This window comes from Opisthorchis viverrini (assembly GCF_000715545.1).
Source record: "Opisthorchis viverrini unplaced genomic scaffold opera_v5_91, whole genome shotgun sequence".
Classification (NCBI taxonomy): Eukaryota; Metazoa; Platyhelminthes; class Trematoda; order Opisthorchiida; family Opisthorchiidae; genus Opisthorchis; species Opisthorchis viverrini.
Window position 1 is genome coordinate 1,092,713 of NW_008751746.1, and position 21,001 is coordinate 1,113,713.

Below are 21,001 nucleotides of genomic sequence, written 5' to 3' on the forward strand. Positions count from 1 at the left end.
TACAATCTTGGTTGACGTTATGGTACTATATTTGGTGGGCAGGTGGTTGGCATTACAAAAAGGTACCCTAATGTATTATTTTTCGAAGCGGGAAGGGAAATATGAACTTGTCAAAATTACGAGACTGCCTCACCTCTCAAACTGATGGAACAGGTTAACCGTCGACCTCGCGAAAAAATCGGTAGGCAACACTTCAGTGTACTTTAAATGAGTGTCGCGTGAAATATTCATCAACGATCTTCATTTCATATGCGATTCAAATAGTCGATTAAATGTCGAAGTCTGTGGAAATCCCGCACTACTTAGTCTGGGAAGATGTGAGAATTTCCCAGGTCTTTGACCACCGATGCCCTGGAACTAGCGCTATAATCAGCTGGAACCAGAGAATTCGGAATGTGGTCAGGGAACGGGTTTTTTGGGAGGCGAATGACAATTGACTCAAAGAATATACCCAGAACTGCAAACTAAGGCGGTTCGACTATTTGTCACACATGCTGATTTAACGCATGCCGAGATGATTTTACTTACAAACTTTAGGGGGCATTTCTCTTTGGTCAAGCATACGCAGAACCGATATATTCATGAAATCAAAGACTCACATGTAGTCGAGATGGACTGCAAACCCACGCAAAGAACATATTTCAATGGCATTCGTCGCTCCGTGGGTAAATTTCTCAACTGAATCAGTTGGACAATACTTTGGTGCGTAGGTTTTGCGCATGAAATGTATTCACACACACCCTTATACATGTAGCTGGGTGTTGTAGTGAACAGCATTGTATGTTCGGGTTGATATTCGCCCTTGAGGACCTAATTCATGCACCTCTAACGTAGGTTAATCATTCAACCATTCTCTCTCCGTATGTGCTTACTTGCACACACTTTGGACACACTTTTCTTCAACTGGGACGGAAAGTCCATTTCATCAGCACTGGACAACAACCTTGAAATATATCAGCTGTTTTTTTAGTTCCTGTAGGACGACTGGTGCTCTGCAGATGTTTCTGGAATGGAAAATTATTCCTTACATTCCGTCCTTGAGACATAACACCGATATTCATGACTTTTGGGTATTTCGGTTCTGTCCTTTGAGCTCATAAAGCCATTAAATTCGTGCTAATCCTGGTACTTTCAGGTACGGACTGCAACTCTGGACTGTGTGGCTGTCGTAGCTCATTTACTCGGTCCTGGGAATCTCGCCCCGCTTTTGACTGCCGTCTCACAAGCAGATCACTGCATTTCGAACCCGTTTTCCACTGATGGTCATGAGGATGGTTTAGCAGCTGGTATCACCACCCAGTCAGGTAATTTACTATGGGATGCGGTTCAGAGACGCTTAGCTCAACGACGTTTACCTCAGTTGGATAGAAATGGACGTGTGATCCGCGGGTTGCCCCATTCCCACTCCCGATCATCTGAACCCCACAAGCGATCTCCCCCGTCCTTTGGCGACGCCGATGACTGTAAACAAACTTTTTCCTGCACAACGTGGAGCAGCTCTACCACGTCTGCCATGAATTCGACCGTTTCGAACCAGGCAAACTCACGAGGTAATGGATTCCTGAAGTGCCTGTTCATTCCTTTAGTTTATCGCGTGTTTCGGGTTATTGGGTGATAGGCAGTGGTGAGGCCAAGGCATATCATTTCACTTCTGCACCGTTGTTACCTCGACCTATGTGTATGCGGAGAACTGATCAGTTCCTCAAGTTGATTTTTGAGCCTGATTCCACACACTTACCGTGTTTGTGTGTCCATAAACACCAGGTGCACGGGAATCTCCAGTTGGGGCAGAACTCCTACGTAAAGGACAATACAGAAAAGAGTTTTAATTTACTTGGAGTCAAGATTTACGGATGTGAAGGCATTATTTTAGTCCATACCTCAGCATGGATCACCATGATTGGACTAGTTTTAGGCGTTCACTGTAACTGGGTCCCGAAATGCTTAGTAGCCCAGTTCATTTCCTCCTTAAGCGTGCTCATCAATTGAGCTCAGTTGAGATCGCTCACAGGATTCCGACTAGCACATTTGTAGGTTGGCTTTAGAACTGTGCTTTGGTTCCGAGAACAGTAGGATTTGACTAGATAAGTGTGTTTTCCGATCAGCTGTAAGTCGTTTGGCCAGTTCCACGTAAATCCCACTGGTGGTGAAGAGTAGGAGCAATAAACCGTATATTGCCCAGTTTTTTTAGAGTTCGGCCACTTCATTGAGAGTTCGGGCCCATTATTTGGTAACTACTAGGTCTTCTGTACAGTTTGATTACCATGAAACTGAAGTCATAATGCTCCCACTAAGTCAACATCTAGCAGGACCCAAGCTCACTTCTACCGTTTCAACATTTTTGGGAAGAACGCTTTCCAGGCACTGGGTAACGAAACCATATCCTGTTGAGTCACTTTTCTGCAACCGAGAGGCAAACGTAGTGGAGATTCTTTCGATCGGGTTGTATAATCTTCAGTTCGAATAACTGCATAGTTCTCTCCAACATGCTGAGGAATATGAAACGATCTAACATGGTGATCTTGGAGTTCATGCGTCGGGCTTTTGTTGCTTAGTTGAAGAATCCTGGTATTCGGTTGGATCGTCCACGCAGGATTGACCTCGGTCATCTACATTGTTTATTTATGTATGAACTTTGATGCTTAGACGGTCATTTCGTTCATGTACTCTTAGGTTTGCATCGTCGACCAAGTGCCGGTTCTTTGCACAAAACCCACCGTCTTCCATGGGACCCCAGGTCTGGCACGGACCTTTCAACTACGTCGGTCAATGAGATAGCCTCACCTTCACCGCGAAACCAGGATAGAGAGCGAGATGGTCCTTTGTGTCTGGATACTGAATTGAATGATTCCAACAGAGCAGTAAGTATATATGGGTGCGGACATGTAGACATATTTGCCTAGATTTTCATGGGCATTTGGTGTTTGGGATATCGGTCATGAATCTGATAGGATCTTCCTAAGTGGGCACGTTCCCCTGTTCAGATGTGATAGTTCAGGCGCGTCCAGCGTGCACTGGTGGAGTATTGGTAACATGCTATCCTTGCGTGTCAGATGTCCGGAATTCAAACTTCGATAATGTCTAACTACATTACGTATCCATGAATAATCCTGTGAATCATGTGGAGCGTATGGTTGTGATAGAGGAGTATGAAGGAGATCACGAAATGCTTGGGTGCTATCGGTGCTACTCGCCTTCCAGGATGGGGAACGTGTGATCCTCACTGTGCCTGGTTGGAGACACTACAAGATATGGCTGCCAACCGATGTCAGTGGCGTTCTTGTTGTCAGTTTCTATCCAGATTGTCTGAGTGAATGTCTGGAGATGTAGGCACCTCGGAATGATTGTGTTAAGCTAGCACTAAGTCCCTTCCCGTCCACCTTTACTCTTTCTTTACAATAAGGCTTTCAAATAAATCATGGTTGTACGGCAGTGAAGCGTCGGTGTTGAACACTGATGTCATGCTGTCGATGGTGATGATGATGACCGCAACAGAAGTGTATAACATTTCCTAGGTGATTGCATTCCTACCAGTCACCTGAACAGATCTGGTTTGTTTGGTGAGCTGGATCATCTGATTGCAGGCTTTCCTATAAAATATAAAGCGTTTCATTTAGTAGTGATTGTTATGTGTATACCTATGTTCGACAGGTTGAGTTGACAGTCCTGTTGTGTTTTACCTGATATACATTCTCATTTGAGATTGGTCGGTGTCCGCTAATACTGTCCGAGGAGTGTATTCACGTGTCGGTTGGACATTCACATCTATTTGGGAATACCGCAGGATTCCAGTTCGGTGTATCGATCGAGTGGTCGGACTCTTCGGTGCTTTCAGCCACCCTCTTACTCTTCTTTTGTTCCATTGTGCCATGATCTTTATGTTACTAAAATTAGCCTGCCATCATGTTTACAACTTCAATTGGTAGCACTTTCACTGCTAGACTGATGAACTCATGAAAGCGCTAACTCTGAACGTTTCTAAAACGCTTTTGCAGCCCACCAACACCCGGCGCGACTCAACTAGTTTGAAGGCCACCAAGACCCGGAATTCTCCCTTACCCTCGTCCGCCATTCGTGGACATCGACCCAGTCGACCGCTACATCCAACGAAAATTCCGTCGGACGGTTTGGAATCTCAAAGCGTGCCAAATACTGGTGTTGTCTCCCCGATCGCCTCAAATGTGGGTAGATTTTTGCATGCTTTATAGTACGAAAACATGCGTATGGTATCCTTTGGGAAGATTAGGAGATTCCTCTTTAGCTTTTCAGGAGACGCGCCAAGCTACTGCTAACTAGCTGGGCTGATATCAAATTATTTATGTAGCAGCTGCTACCAACGTACTCTCAGAACATAGTTTGTGCTTGAATATTTCCATGGTTTAAAAAATAACACAGTGACGAACATTAATTTTTTGAGATCTCGTCATCAGGTCAGTACATATCTAATGGTTAAACTTGAAATGAAATACGCTGCGAAGATTGGTTAGCAAAATGCAAAACCTGGAACCACGAACGATTGGTCATCTGCGCCCCCCCATGTCGCATCTAGTTGGATGCTGTGAGACAGTGCAGAGGGCTGTAGAGTGATTTGGCCGGTTGATTTGTGTCACACGACCAAGGCAGACCCAGCGTTCGTACGAAACGTTTTTGACAGCACAGTACCGGGTTTCGCAGGCGTATAGCGACTGCCTTGGCCGCTGTCAAGCAACGTCGTTGATAAGATACTGGCAGTCTATTTGGTACGCGGTAAATGATTTGAAATGACTCATTTGGCATGACTACGTGCCCGAACTGAGCGCAGTTACCGTGGTGCTTTGATGTCATGGCATTCGTCCTGAAAGAGGCCCTGGTCCTCTTACTTTGGTTTAACCACAAGTTCAGTAAAGCCATACTTCGCATGGATTCCACGAAGCCTCCATCGTCACCTTCTGGAGATGTCAGTAAAAATAACTGCCTGTTCTGGATGCTCGAACTCCCTCTTGGCCAAATCTACGCCATTCAGTGTGAGGTTTTGGTTTCACGGCAAACCGATCTGTGGATCTTTGAGTCACCCGTGACTCAGTCTTGGCTACTGATCGAGGTTGTTTTTATGTCAGTGATGTGACTGAAACTTGCTAATTTTTAAACACACAACCTTGGCTATCGATTATCAGCTACGGTAAACGGATGAGCGAACTGGGTTTGACTCTGCTACCATAGTACCCATTTCGTTGGGGCTTGCCAGTAGATCCTGCTTTGAGCAGATCACTTGACGAGTTCTTCGGCAGTTCGGTAAACCAATCATATGTTGTGAACCACGTAATTGAAGGTTACTACTGCATGTGGGTCAACCGTATCCGTGTTTTGGATTCGAAATAAAATTAAAATATTTGCGTGATGTTTATCGGTTCTTCAATATTTGTTGGTCCCTCTTACAACTCTTGTTATTAATTTCATTACGGGTTCCTAATTTTTGTCATGGCTAGCTAGACTCGAGTGGGAACAACAAGACAAAGTACTTTATTGCAAAAGTGTACTTTCGCATATATGTACTCACCTAGGCTCATGCATATGGGTGTATATGTATTCTAACGGCTAAGCCAAGTGAACAACAACAAGTAATGTGGTGGGATGCTGTTTCAGCTAGTGTCCTTGCCTGCACGCAAATGGTCTTTGGTTTTTTAGAGGGAAAAGTAATGATGTACACAGCAAGCATCTATTTTTTATCATTGCCTATATCCTTGCTGTATTACTTCCCGCTTAAGAAGTAGTTTTCAAGGCCTGACAAGACCTTGTGAGTTGTTTCGGATGCACGGAGATTGATCGATCGCTTTTCTTGTCAGGGGGCTTTCTGTCGATCCATTTCTTACCAAGAAGCAGAAAGATATAAAAAAAGGCGAACTTCAGGAATGGTATAGCAAGCACCTCTACACATAATCAGTCACACATATCTTCTTTGGGCTAGCATGATAGTACTCAGCCAAGTGGATGTCACAGCTGAAAAAAGATGCAACACTTTCATGCTTACAAACAGAACAGTAAATATATCTTGTGCTCCGACCAGATCTTCTGTGGTAAACAGTATTACAAGCTATCCTTTGGCATTCGTAATAACCGCTTTCCCCCGTTCCAATTTCAGTCCCCGAGGAGCATACGTCCAGTTATTCGTGGTCGAAAATTCCCCGTTCACCCTCCATCGTGTGGAATCCCACTACCGGCAAATGATGACGGACTACTTGCCCCCCGGCGGAAACCTCTACTGGCTCCACTCCAGCAAAGAGATAGCACAGAGTGTGAAAAACCCAATGCATGCAATCCGTCCAACCCCTTATCGAAATCTCACGTTCCCAGTGAGTGGATATTTTATTTGGAAAAATCCCCTTGATGCGTTTCCTTCCTTTAGTCATGCGCTGTACATTATTTCCATGAGGTGGAATGGGGAGGGAGCATTCGGTGTTAAAACCAAAAGGATACACGAAAGGGCAAGGCTGGGGACAGACTTGAACCGCCAACCTCCCAATTGCTGAACTGTGCGCAAGCAAGCCAGGACGGTTTAAGTGAATTCTCTGCGTCGTTCACCGGTAAGCAAAGAAACTCCTGAATGTGTGGTCAGTATCGGTTGAGTGGGCGAAATTGAATACGAAGATTGCCCGCCCATGCTAGGCCTTTATCAGAACTTTATGACTGCACTGTTTTATCACAGTGGGAGCTAGTCAATAAAGGCTGAACGACCAGGTGGCCCGTTGACAAAACGCTGTTTGATACGTGGTTCTTACATCAGGGAATAAGCTTGTCCCAGTGCTTTGCTCGTGTCTGGTCAGTCCCTCACTCGGCACTGTCAGTGACCGATCAGTAAACCGATGCACGAATCTCCAATTCTTTGAATATCTTTATGGGTTTGCGGAACATTCTACCCGCTTCATGTTGCTTGTAATCTCTTGTATTATGAACCAGTCCGCGTGTGTTGCAAAAGTAAACAGCAACAGAGTGCAACGTACCGGACACTGACCCCCTCATTGCGCGGACTATTCGAATATCCACCGGATTCAGGAAACCATTATCTGCTATTTTGCATAATATGCGATCTACTGGAACTATTCTTGTGTGTCTGTGTGTCTGTGTGGTTCATCCTTGAGGTGATCAGATTCCTGGCGATTATTTTAGAAGACGCCACAACTTTGTGCAGGCTGTTTTGTTTTGACACTTATGCTCTTACGGCTCGGGAAATGTAATAAGATCAAAGGGGATGGCGTGATACATAGGGACTAGAATTTGCCAGCGTCCTTTGTTATATCTGCTGATTCGCCAATCTGTGGTATCTGCTGCTGACCCGCTGCAGTGCCTAGCTGCCGGAAAAAAGACCCACAGAAGGGAACACAACAGCTGTATTCCGAACAAGCGAGTGAGTGAGAGAGCGAGTGCAAAAGTTACAACGGCCCCACGCTATTTAAAGGGGACTTTCTGACATTGATCCAGGCCGTCTGATAGGCGTTAGTGATCACCCATCAACATCGATCGTGCCTCTGTGAAAAGCCTGAACGCTGATCACATTCGGTCGTGCTTCTGTGGCCGCAAGAACACTCATCAGGTCTTGCTGAATCGTTCGAATGATTGATTGTCCTGGATGCTTGCCGGCTTTCCTGTTGAGTTTTTGGTGGAGCAGTAGGTTCCGGGCGTTCTGAGGTTGCTTTCAGAAATCTGACCTTCCTGATATCCTTCTATCTCATTCTCGCCTTCCTTTTTTGTGGACTGTATCGCCGGAACAGGTCAACCGGTCCCTAGGAACTCCCGTTGTTTTGGTGGAATTGTTACGAGAATCTGTGTGAGTTTACTTAAGATCGCATCCAGATTTAGGGAGTTAGAGCGTGGATTTACTGACCGGAAGGTTCGCGGTTCGAACCCGACCTCTGCCACTCGACTTCCCCTGCCTAGGCTTTGTCAACCTGGCAGTATCCTAGCTCTCGTGCTTCCTCTGGGTGGTACGGCAGCCAGTCACCGGAAACGTGTTGCAGTTGACCGATTTACGGACAAAGAGGGCGAGTAAAGATATACGAGTATAGTAGACGATAACTGATAGGAGAGGTAGTTCGACGATGGTCGATGAATATGCGGATGTAAAGTAATCGGCCCTCATCCACCCTCTAGTCGAACAAGGTCACATGTTTGTTTTGTCACCTCTGTTTTGCTCATTTTCCCTGAAACATCGGTTACTTAGCGAGGAACTGAGATGGGATACTTTTGGAGTCAGCGATCACAAATGAGTAAGGTAAACGAAGCTATTAGTACAGCAGATCGGTGCTCCTCAGGCGGTCAATTTTACGTTCGCTTCGACGTAACAGAAGGTGCAGTGTCTAAACAATAGGTATAATCGTTTAACTTTCGCTGCCTGCCTGCGATGTCGTCCAAGAGAGGAACTGGGACTCGAATACTGCCAAAGTGCCCAATTCTAAGTAGGAGCAGCCCAGAGGAGCAGAATTTGAGTTCGAATCACGGACCTTCCGCATCTCAACTGCTGAGCTATTTCGAGATGTATTTGCAATGTCCTTACGATAGACTGAATCAAATGTGCCACTCCACATCTCCACCCGGTGGTTAGAACAGCAATAAACCCCTATTTCTTAATGCGAAGTTCTCTCACTCTTCACCGAAGAGACAACATATGCTACCTTCATAATGTCTGCTTCCGCGTTCAAACCCTGCAACTGTAAACGCTATCTCTTCTCCTTCCTTCTGGACACTAGTGGCTATGCTGTGGTCTTATGGTAAGTGCTTCGAGTAGTTTGACCCTTGGCAGTTCTCCTCATACTCAACAGCATGACTGTCCGTTTCATACCTGTCCGGAATGTATTCCACGCAGAAAGTCTTAGCTAGAAGCTATCCCTCTTCCCGTTGCAAGAAAAAGATTGCTGTGCTTATCAATATTTCAGAAATAACATTTGGAATTCTCTTTTTTTTACTATAACTAACATTTCCTTTCCAAGCCCATGTTCCCCCCCCCCCATTTTTGTCGTTTTGATGTAGTCTTTGGGCTGTGGGCAAATTTCACTTATCTTTGTCTGTTTTTCTCTCGTCAACCCACAGCTGATGAATTTGTCCAAGCTTAGACGGCACTACTGCGCGTGCCATATCTTGTCAGATGGGCGACTGGTATGCTCGGTTTAGATGCATGGTCGATCGCTTGGCTGATGATCACTCACGCGCATTAGAGATGACTCCGTCATGTATGTTAGAGGGCTGGTTTACTTGTTCGGTATGAACTCAACAGTATTTCCACTTGGGTGGATCTGAGATTAAAACGGAATATGGGTTTAGTACAACAGTGGGTTACTGCGCTTATACACCTCAAGTTCGACTGATTATTTGATTGGCCTGTATCTTGGAGAAAAACAGAGTGTATGGTGGCATTTCCTGTCCAAAATGTGCTGATGGGGGGCAGCAGAAGGGAAATAGCTTTGCACTAGTTCACTGATCACGTAGAACAATCCCCCGCATCGTGCATGGCAAATGGTTAGTCACGTGATTGCTGTCGGCCCAACCGGAAGAGGATGAGTGCGAAGTTTACAAAAACAAAGACTCAGCCGATCTCCGAAGCATGGTAATTGAAGTTTTACTTCATAGAACCATTTTGGACATCCTGGGGGAGGCAATATTGATGGACAGGTGTTTAGTGCCACTTGAAGTGGGTCTGACATATCCTAGATGGTGCTTCCCGAGGTGGCTGCGTACTATCAAATGGAAATGCATTCAATGCAAGCTGCGGTAATTGTTCAGAAATAGCCCTCAACGCAGAAAACGTAGTTGGCCAGTCGGCGGTTCGACCATACAATCGGTGTGATACGTACTGCTCATGCATTTGACTGTTGACGTCACCATGAGTCACTGCAATTTCATGTCACGCTTGTAACGACCAATTGGATACAAATGATCACGCAAAATTTGAGCACGAAACGTAAGGAAAGCAACACCATCAACAGAAAAACCTTACTATTTCAGGAGATCGATAACAAAATAGACTAGGTTTTTGCATTTGTAGCACTGACTAGTTGGAACAACATTCCAATTCTGTATCAATGTATATCACACCCAATAGTGCCTGGTGGTATTTTGAACATCTCCAAGTCTATTTCGTTAAATCTGATACATTTCTGGATGTGTTTGTGTCATCGTGATACACTAGGTCTCAACAACCAGTGTAAGTTTTCTTCATCCATCTACTATTATACCCCAAAAATGTTCCGTTGAGGGAGTTCTACCCTTGTTACCATGACAACTTACGTGAAAAGGGTTTGTGTACACTGCACTAATTTCTGCCAAAAGGTCTTCGGCTCCCAAAAACCGGGATATGAACGTGTGGCCAATCAGCAAGCAGTCAATCGATTGCACGATTTCAATTCATTGAAATCACATCATTCAGGAGCCATGCATGGACGATATTGCACACCAACTACGAGGAACTTGCATGACTTTATTTCTACTAAGTTAGAGCGTCCATTTTGTTTCGATTTCGCTGGTCGGATGGTGTGACAGATTCTCGAAAGGGCCCAAACGCTGTATGTATCCAGTCAGTCGGGTCTCAACGTTTTGCAGAAGTGCACCAGATTTGTCGTGTTGGTTGGATGCCTGCACTGCGCGCAAACAAGTACATTGGCTGTCACTCATTAATGAGCACTTGGATTTAGTTCAGACTGTCGTATGACGATTCGAATTATTCCCTTTGCCGTACGACATGCACTGTCAAGTCTTTCAAGTTTAACACGATTTGTAATGAATCGATCCAGTCTTGGTTACCGTGCGTCCTCGCTGAACTGCCTCAATCGGCTTTCGTATTTGAGTCCGTACCGACGCAAATGAACAAACCAATATGTTGTGCAGTAAAATCGTACCTTCAGCAGTTTAGCACGTCACGGGCGCATGCTTTTGTATCCTCTAAACAACGAAGCAGATACGTCGAGGAACCCTAGGTAGCTCAGCTCCTGGTCGAAGCCAGTGGACCTGCAAAGCCAAATGCATCTACAAGATGTTGAGATATTCGGCCGCAACAGCTTAACTGTCATTTCTTTACATCAACCAACATGATAGGTTGACAATGGGAAACCTATATGACAGGCCGCTGGAATGCAGTAACTAGAAAAATTGGTGTATAAATAGTTCTGTACTTGAAAATGCCAAGACACATTTCTAGATGATTGATTGATTGATTGATTGATTGATTGATTGATTGATTGATTGATTGATTGATTGGCGGGTTCAAATAAGCGAGTTATCATTTGGGAACATCTTGAATGAAAGACTGACCATCTGTATTTCAGCTGAGCTTCTTCAACACAAGCTTTGATAACAGTGAACAGATCGAGATCATCATCATCATCATTGTCAGCTGTAATAACCGCGTACTCGTCGTACAGTGGTTGTAACTGCCGCAGTTTCGTTCACCGATGTTTTGGGGGGAATAGGTACAGTGGGCTGTCAAGTGGGGGGGTGGTGGCAAAGGAGCTATGCATTGAAGCCAATAGCTTGGATGCACGAGCGCCATTGAGGGCACGACTGGGCCATATCTGACAATGTCTCTAGCCATTGATGTGGCCCGTCTCGGGGTCCTCATCCAGGAAAACGGCAGTGACCAGCGCAGCTGAGTTTGCTGGTAATTGCTTTCATACTTCGCCGCCAAGTCATTGTTTGACCACCTCTGGCTCTCTTCCACCCTTCACGTGGTTGTGCGAAAAGAGCCCTTCGAGCAAGTTGGTCGACTGGCATACGCAACACGTGGCCAAGCCAGCGCAATCTATGCAGTGTGATCAGTTCATCTGTCGAGGGTGAGTTATTTCTCCCGAATACCATACGACGTCCTTCAGAATTGCTGATCCGGTGTTCCCACCAGATTCGGGCAATGCTCCGAAGACATCGATGGTCAAACACTGAAAGTCTTTTGACGTCCTCGGCGCGCAGCGACCAGGTTTCTGATCCATATAGTAATATGGAGCGCACCGCAGCATTGTAAACTCGACCCTTGACAGAGAAGCTGATGTCACGCCTAAGCCACAGGTGACGCGTGTTCGCGAAAGCTGCTCTGGCCTTCCTAATCCGGATGGAAATTTCATCTTTCGCGAGACCACCGGGACTGATACAGCTGCCCAGGTAAGCAAATTTGTCCACTACCTCAATCGGTTCATCCGCAAGCATGAGGCTAGGGTTCGAACCCACCCAGTCTTGCAGTACCACTTTACACTTTGCAGGTGTGAAGCGCATACCAAACCGCGAGGCAGAATTATAACAGATCGAGATGCTGTTCTTAAACGAGATTTCCGTCGAAAGCCGAAATGTAACGGGGAATCTTTCTCTTAAATGTGGCAGTATACGATGCGCAGATAGCTTACATCTGTTGAGCGTAAGATGTATCGGAAATACCTGTTGATAAAGGGCTTCCATTCCTCACGATGCCGTTGTTCCATTACACAATACGTTCTCCAATTACATTTGCATTTTATACAATCGATATATACCAACTACTACCGGATATGTATGAATTCCTCGCAGAATCTCACTCCGAGTTCAGATCTGGCAATGTCAGACAGAATTCTTTTCTTTCGCCCCACCTGTTTGATTTTGTTAATGATCGGTCTGTCCAGACTCCCTCTTATACCTCGTGGGTCGATATGCTCCCGAACTGTGTGCTCACAGATTTTGAGTACGCTGGTGTTATTTATCCCTTTGGATCAGATCCACCAAAAACTGCAGATCATTCTGAATAGCCTCATTGATCCGGTCACACCATCTGCTATATGCTTCACAAATGCAAGTTCTAAAGTGCCCTTAGAAGACTGAGTGTATTCGTACTCAAACCCGATGCTGTCAGATGGACCAATCGATGTGGTAAAAGAATTCACACAGGTATAATTCTCGGTTGACGGTGGAAAGAGTAATATGCCTATGAACTGGGATTATTTGGAGGGCTTTTTCTGATCTCCAAAGACCATGGTTGAGTTCACGATTTGTTCTGTGCACCTGCCTCGTGGATCAGAAGCAAGGTCGAAATACACAAAAATTTCCGAAGTTTGACTATCCGCATCTAGGAAACGCTGATCAACTGGATCGTTAGATAAATTTCGAACAAAGAGACACCCACGATAGATGAACCAGTCACAATTCATAGGCTGCATAGAATCGTGTATCGTGTGTGTACCGTGTTCCTCACAAGGCCTTCTTAACTCAGCTGAAACGACCTTACGGTTACCAATTCATGACTTTCCCTCAAAGCATGAAAGCTCTGATCGAAATGCTCACCATTTCGACGCGATTCGTTTTGACGCTTATCCCTATTATGCTGAAATGTTCGGAGCCAAAACCAGACGCAGCAGATTCACTTTTTGCCGCTCATTTATTATGTTTTTCTTCGTCTAAGGCTAGTCAAGGAGGGCATTCAAAGGTTGCAAAAATCTCGATAATTGTTAGAGGTCTCGTGCTTTGTTTATACATGTACCATCCTAGTGAGGAGCCACATATTTTCAAAGTGCAGAACCGTCTAATTTCAAGCGCTCAATCTAGCGCTTTAGAGTTTGCACGTTCGACTGAATTGGCTCCGCACAGTCTAGCCAGCTGTCCTGTGTTCAACTCCTAAGTTTATTGCTTGCTATTTGGCGGTAGTTTGGCTTATTTTATTTTGTTGACTCTGTTTTTGGTGAGTAATCCGGCGTTTAGGTGCTTAAATGTCCATCATTTTGTGGACACAATATGTCACCGTATTTTCCAACCTCATGTCATTGGTTTCAACTTGCAGGTAATTCGTCTCCACTTCTCCCGACTCGCGCAACCCTCGGGAGACAAAGCAGTCGATCGAAGAATTCATCCAGATCTGGTGTGGTGACCAGGCGTAGTGCGAATGAACTTAACCGGTTCGGGTTTGAGCGCCCTAGTCCACGTAAGCAGGACGACTACTTACCCACAGAATTAGAAAACGCTCAACGCCCTACCGAAACTCGGACTGCCGATGACGATATAAACTCAAGAATAGGCCATTTGGAGGACGAAAAGTTCGAAACAGATCTTGACGAGGACATTCAAGATGATGACGATGATGAGGACGATGATGAAAGTCTCTCTTTGGCTAGTAGCAAAAGGACAATAGAACAGTCACATCCGCGTGTAAGTCGAAACTCACCGGAAATGGCTAAGCGACCGCCCAGGTTGAATAGCGAATCCAATTTATGCCGTTCGGCCGACTCCGAGCTGTCCGAGGTGAGTTCCGGTTGCACAGTGCAGTTTAGTAATGAAATTTCACTCAAATGGTTATGAGTTGACCAGAAATAGCTTATCATTGTATCAGACATTTGTATAGTCTCTTGTGCATGCATCAACTGTCAATCCTGCGCGTCCTTGTAGACTACTCTATCGACTAATTTCAACCGAAATAGGGGCGATCGATTGTTTTATTGGAATGAAACACAGGTCATATATAGAAATTGGCAACAGAGAGGAATGAAAAACAGTATTTAGTCTAAAACCACCTATCAACTGTATCTAGCGGATTTCCGAAAGCGAATACATTGAATTATCAAATCAATTTGGAGGAATTAATCCTATCAGTTTGCCTTCAAGTGATTTCTCCTTGAGTCCGTGGGTAATATGCCATTATACAGACTGAACTAATCGAATTAGGGCTCACCCCAATATTCTATACTACAGCGCTTTATATCCATCAGGCGTCCCGGAACCTGGTTTTGACCTCCAGACACCTCGCCGTTACAGCGAATCGCTTACCGGTTGTTGGTCAGGTGGCTGCTGATCTCTTCACCAAACTTGGCAGGTAACTGGCAGTAGGTTTGTCACAGAGCGAGAAGTGGTAATTATCAAGTTCGGTGAACAGGCTAACAGACACCTGATCCACTACAGGTGAACGCATCAATATTCCGATACAACGGTAGAGAATCCCTTGTCTTGCCTTTACGAGCATACCGGAGTAACTCGTCCATTCCTTCTTTCGAGTGAATAGCCATTTCACACTTGACAGGTAGCGGACGCCGTGTACTACGGAACTTCGCCGTGTTAGGTCATCGTATTACTAGGATCTACCGTACTCATGTCAAGTTCAAAATGCAAGACAACAAGTATGAGACAATTAATAAGAGGCCCGGCAGAACCCAAGAAGGTGAGATCAGCACCTCGTGAGCCGAATCCGTTAATGGTTAATGTCTCCCAACAAATAAGCTGGACGTTTCAGTAGAGATGAATTCGGATTTCGGTTATCCAATTACCAACGCTGAGTTGTGGTCAATATTGCAAACAAAGGTAGACCGGCTTCAAGGGCCAGCGAACTCATCAGATAGTGGACCAGTCGAAGAATTCTAAACATGGCCAACATTAGAGTAGCTTTCCAGAGGGGGGACACTCTGCGCTCTGCATTGGTGCAATTAAAGGATCACCTCCCGGCAAACAGAACCAGAGACTGTGTCTACAAAATCAAGTGTAATGACCGCACCAAGGTTTATATAGGACAGACGGCCAGAGAACTACACATCAGAGCCGGAGAGCATAGGAGAAAATAAACAGGCCGCTGAGGAACGCAGATGAATATCAAACGTTACTGAAAGACTAGACGATTGCGGAACACACACTCGACACGGGACACAAAATAGATTTAGAAAATGTTGAGGTTTTGAGGCGAGGACTACGGTCCACGTCACACAGACTGATCGCCGAGGCGGTAGAAATCGCTAAGCACCCCAGCGTTAATAGAATAGAAGGTGTGGAACTGGCAAGCGTGTGGAGAACGGTTCTGGATCGATCAGTCGAGCTGACACGTGTTGATGTGTGGTCATCAGAAGGAAGAGTAGTCATAACCTGAAGTCCACTTGACCTCAACTCCCTCAAACCAAACTGTCAGAGCAATCACGACCCCACATAGACCAGGGAAAATCAACCAGTAGCAACCGAACTGAATCATCAACTGAAGCACCCTGAAAGGGGAAGATTAATTAACCGACCCCGGTCAGAATTAATTTGACCCCCCCCCCAATCCACCAAAGTAAGGTTTTGACAACTTCACTAACCGATAAGAGCCATTAATTGACACTCAACACGGATCTAGTGTGAAAATCTGAAGAGGATTGACTTACTGATTGGTTCCCCGTCTGCCTTATAACCTGACCAATTTGGTGACCTGCTCACTTGGCCTGATGAAGCTTTTGTGTCAAAAGCGAAACGTTGCCCAAATAAAAACTACCGATTGTTTATCAAGCTCTTCTGAAACGAAGCGGTGCATGTTATTTTTTTAAAGTGTGATGGAACCTGATGTTTTCGTATTAAAAAAAAACGAATTTCCCTGAGTAGAGCGAGCGTCCAGCGTATTCAGTGACATTAGCCGCACCGTTAGCTATGGCAGATTAGCGGTAGGTGACTGGAATCTGGCGGCTGTTGAGACAGGGCTATGAGTATTTTGTGATCCTGAGTATGCGATCAGTTATTCTTGAGGCTTACTCCCATTTTCTCACTCATGGGCACCGAAAAATTGCATAATATGGCACCGTCCACTGAACGGAGTATCAGGTGTAGTTGTTCTCACGATCCTTTCAATCGCTCTGCAACACATTCCTCAAAGAATTTACAAGTAGATTTGGGCTGCTTTATCATTTGTTTTATCTGTCTCGACTTTAGGTGTCCATCGTACGTAGTGCCGCATCTCACCGCCGTGCTATGCGTTTATTTGCTGAGGCCGAACGTAAGCGCCGAGCGGAAGAGGCCACTTCAAACGAGGACCAGCAGGTTAATGAATCGCCGATGGACGTCTCCAACCTCGAATCGAACTGTCCCGTCCCGGTTCTCTCCCCGGCTATTATCCCAGCCGTTCCGATTCAACGGGCAGTTGCTCCTAGCAAATTGTCTGCCAGAAGGTGAGTTGTGCTAGTCGGGTTTGTGGGGCCTTTCTTTACTTGCCAATCCTAGGGTTAAGCATAACACCACTTTGTTCATGTTGTTCTCTGCTGTTCTCTTCAACTGTAATCAGCTTACTATAGAATAAGGTTTTTTACTCTCCCTCAGCAGCTTGTCAGTTACCAACTTCGAATAGGTTGTCGATAGGCTTCATCAATTCGCCATGCTACATCCGTTCGGGTCTCTCTTTCAGTCCATCTGATCACTACCGACTAATTGTTTACACGAGTGTGTACCATCGTGTGACCGTATAATTGAATGAAAGTTTAACCGTAGAACACACATGATCAGATTACTGCCAACCGGAAGGTTGTGTTTGTTTGTTTATGTGGCAAAATTTGTGAATTTTTTTTTGTATTTTCTGACCACATTTTAGACGCAGTACACTGACCCCTCAGCAACCGAATCCGACTACACATCAGTTGACAAATAGTGATTCGATGGCTTCAAAGAACAGTACACCGACATCCAGGGATCAACCGCCTGGTTTAGGCCCTTCTCCTTTGCCCACCAAATACAACCCTTACACTGGCGCCTCGTTTCGTGACAACCCTGATTACAATGGTCTGGTTGTTGGTCGATCAACTGGTTCTTCTGGTCAATTGCTTCAGCCGTCCAGTACTCCAGATTTGCACCGTCTTGGTCATACTCCTACCATTCCCAGTGGTGAGAGAAAACCTCTTAAAGGTGAGGCTATTCCTCTGATGAATGGACAAACCTCATCGGCGTCAGGTTGCTCGGCACATCGAGGTAGTGAATAGTTGATCTGTTTCTGAAAAAGCAGTGTTTTAGGTCTCCGGCATCCTGACATTTCACCCTTTCAGCCTCTAGCATAGCTGAGTTAAAATTTGCGTTTTGTAGCTTATCCCGTTCTTTGTTAAGCTACTGCCGTGTATTGTTCATGCACCTGTTATGATCTGACTAGTGTGACGGATATCGCAAGTGTAATTTAAATGTAAGAACTCGAATTTCTTTGAACACCCTTGTGATAAGACGACCCAAAAGTTATGCAACCCTTCTAGCATTGGTTCGGAAATTGGATTTCATTGTTTGGCCAATCGGTTCTTCCGTAATCGTTTTGCGTTGATGAATGTTTTGTCTACGTATTTATGTGCCCTTCGGATACTTTAGTTCCTTACATCAGTAGCATTCTGTAGAGCACACCCAATCCCTGTCTACACGTTCAGGCAGCGACCAGAAGATCGACACTACCGAGTCGTTCTGAGTGCATTAGCGAGAATAGTGGGGCTTTTATTAGATAATCACTGATTCTTTTTGTAAATTGTTTGGGTGGTGCCAGAGTTTGTGTGTCAGAGGCCCGATGGGAGGCTGGTGTTGCGTTCACGGAGGATCCAGTTACAACGTCTCATGTATCTTGAGAATCTGGCCTAACTCAGGTTTGGAGGCAGTGAGGAACCCATGTAATCGTATTGTGGGACATTGTGTCGCAGTAGTAAGCCTCCTTTGGGTCTTTATTCAATAGCAGACGAACCATTTTGGGAAATTATTCGATCAAAGTCTTATCCGTAGGCTGCCCATACTCTGAAAAACAGTTGTAATGCTCAGTGCTGCACGTTTTTAAAAGGATGCAGAGGAATTTTAATCGAATCTCCCCCCCACCCCGCGATTGAAGTTAACCGTGAGGTGCTCTTTGCTACTGAGACGCCTTTACTGTGCATCCATGCATTTCAACCTAAATTGGCCTCATCTGGACGTGAAATTTTCAAATTTCTAGAACATTCTGTCCGTCACGTCTTGTGACGTCAACCGCGCACAACTCATATTGTTCAACGGCGGACTAGAAGGTCGCAGGTTTGAATTTGAGAATGTGGGCACCGCTGACGATTCCAGGGATAAAACAACTGTACAGTGCTTCCCAGTTTTTTTTATCACGAATTCGTTCCTCCACAGGCTGAAATCTTGATTTCAATCGCCGAACTGTTGTGCGATAGACCGACGGTACCATTTAACCGTGTGCGATTGGTACCGCTTTTGTTGAAGTTAGGCTATCGTCTTATCGATATCTCGGGCGAAATCAAAGCCCATCAGGAACGTTTGGAGGCTTCTTGAAGAGGAGCTCATTACTGCTTAAATAGTGAATTTTCAACGTAAAATGTCTTTCTTCGTATTTCACCCGAATATCAGAAAGAAGTTTGGTCGGTTATTCAGGATTCTAAGCAAAACGAAAATCAAGTCAGCTTGAATGGCGAACAAAAATCCCTGGATTTTGAAGAAGAAAAGTTACTTTTCTATTTTTTATAATCTTGGATGAAATGTCCATGTTCCGCATCACCCATCAAGGGAATTGCCTGGTCAATCACACAATACTGCCTCCGTACTTAGTTTCTGGACCACTTCTCCCGTGTTGAGATTCCCTGGATCACGTGGTGTTAAAAAATTCATTGAATTTCATTGATTCCGAGTTCCCAAGCTCGTTTAGGGCGTGGCTTCGTCTTGTTTATATTCGACTGCATATTTCTACCTTTCATTGGCTGTTGATAGACAGAGAATCGTTTGCATGCATCCCATATTCAAAAGTCTCCATCGGACTGAGCAAGACAATAGACTCTTTTTTCCATCCCCTCTGGCTCTGTTTGATTTTCAATTGTCACTTGCTGCAGTGTACTACATCCTCGTTACTTCACGAAATAGCCGCACTTGTCTGGTTTTGTGCTTGTTTAAAGGTTGGTCACATTTCCCTTGCTACCATGGTTACGTCCAACCAGCGTTCTCCCTGTCCTTTTTCACTTTGTCTTATCACTGCACGCGCGCTCTGGCGCATCGTTCAGGCCAACACAACATCTCATCGGGTTTGTTGTCAAGCTCTGCAAATGCCAACCCCCTGGCGGGGGACCCTCCATGTTCCTCTTCTTCGTGCGTTGCCTTTGGTTCTGCATCCTCGGCGAGCTTATCCTCGTCAATCAATATCGTGGGGCGAAGTGAGTTTCCTTTTTTCCTCAGCTCCGCGTTGCTTATTATGGTTTGCTTCTCAGTTTACCGGCATTACTAGCTCTTAGGAGTATAGCGAAGTGTGGGTGGGTGTGGAACAAAGCTACTAATCGCCATGTGCTTTGCTAGGATGTGGGTGATACAAAAGAGCATCGATTAGCTGTTGATCTATGGATGGTAAAACAAACTTGGTCAATTGTTTGCATCGGCACCTACGATCGAATGTGAGACATGTTTTGTTCAAACAGGCGGTCTTTCGAATTACACACAGATCAACAGTATGGATTGCATTTTCGAAATCTGTAACTGGCATTAATCAACATGATTGCGATTGTTTTCCTTTGGTGCACCAATATCTCGTGACAGGCTGTCCCTACTATTTTATTTCTGATGTTGAGTCTTTCCCAGCAGAGTATGTATTACCAAACAGACCAGTTGTGGTCACTGTCTTGAGGTAGTCTCTCAGTCTGAGGGGGACTACTGTATTTCCCATTAATATTGGTAATATCTTTTCCAAAACCTAGGTAGCAGCAACAGATAGATATTGACAGTGCACCTAAATATCTCATTCCAGAGTTGTTGAACGAGAGACTAATATGACCCGAATGAAAATAAAAATCTCATGGCGCTGTGTTGAACGGCTTTCAGTATATTTGAATTTATCAACACAAAAGTCTCACATATCAGCTTGTAGGGCTCACTGTCGGGCGTGAGTGTCCATGACAACACTCTTAGATAGCATGAGGGGATTTGGGGTTTTTCTTTGTAATGTACTACTCATAAGGTTGCTGAAAATCCATCGACAGCCCACGACCGGCTTCGCCCTTCTTGGGGCTCATCAGGTAGGCGCAGTTCCCTGGTTTCCGTCAACCTTACGTTCTACTTGAAACCAAATTGCACGAGATTAGCGAATATAAACTCATTTGCAAACCAATTTGGTTCTTTCGAGAGACTCCCCTGGTTCCCAGCTGAATTTCTCGAAACCGGTCGTGGGCTGTCGATGGATTTTCAGTAACCTTATGAGTAGTACATTACAAAGATATACATGTATCGCGATATTTCAAATATCGTAGCGACTGAAACATGAGGCGGCCTGGTGCAGCACATTCAGTTGCCTGAGAACATCATAAACGAGAGATTCAGCTGGGTT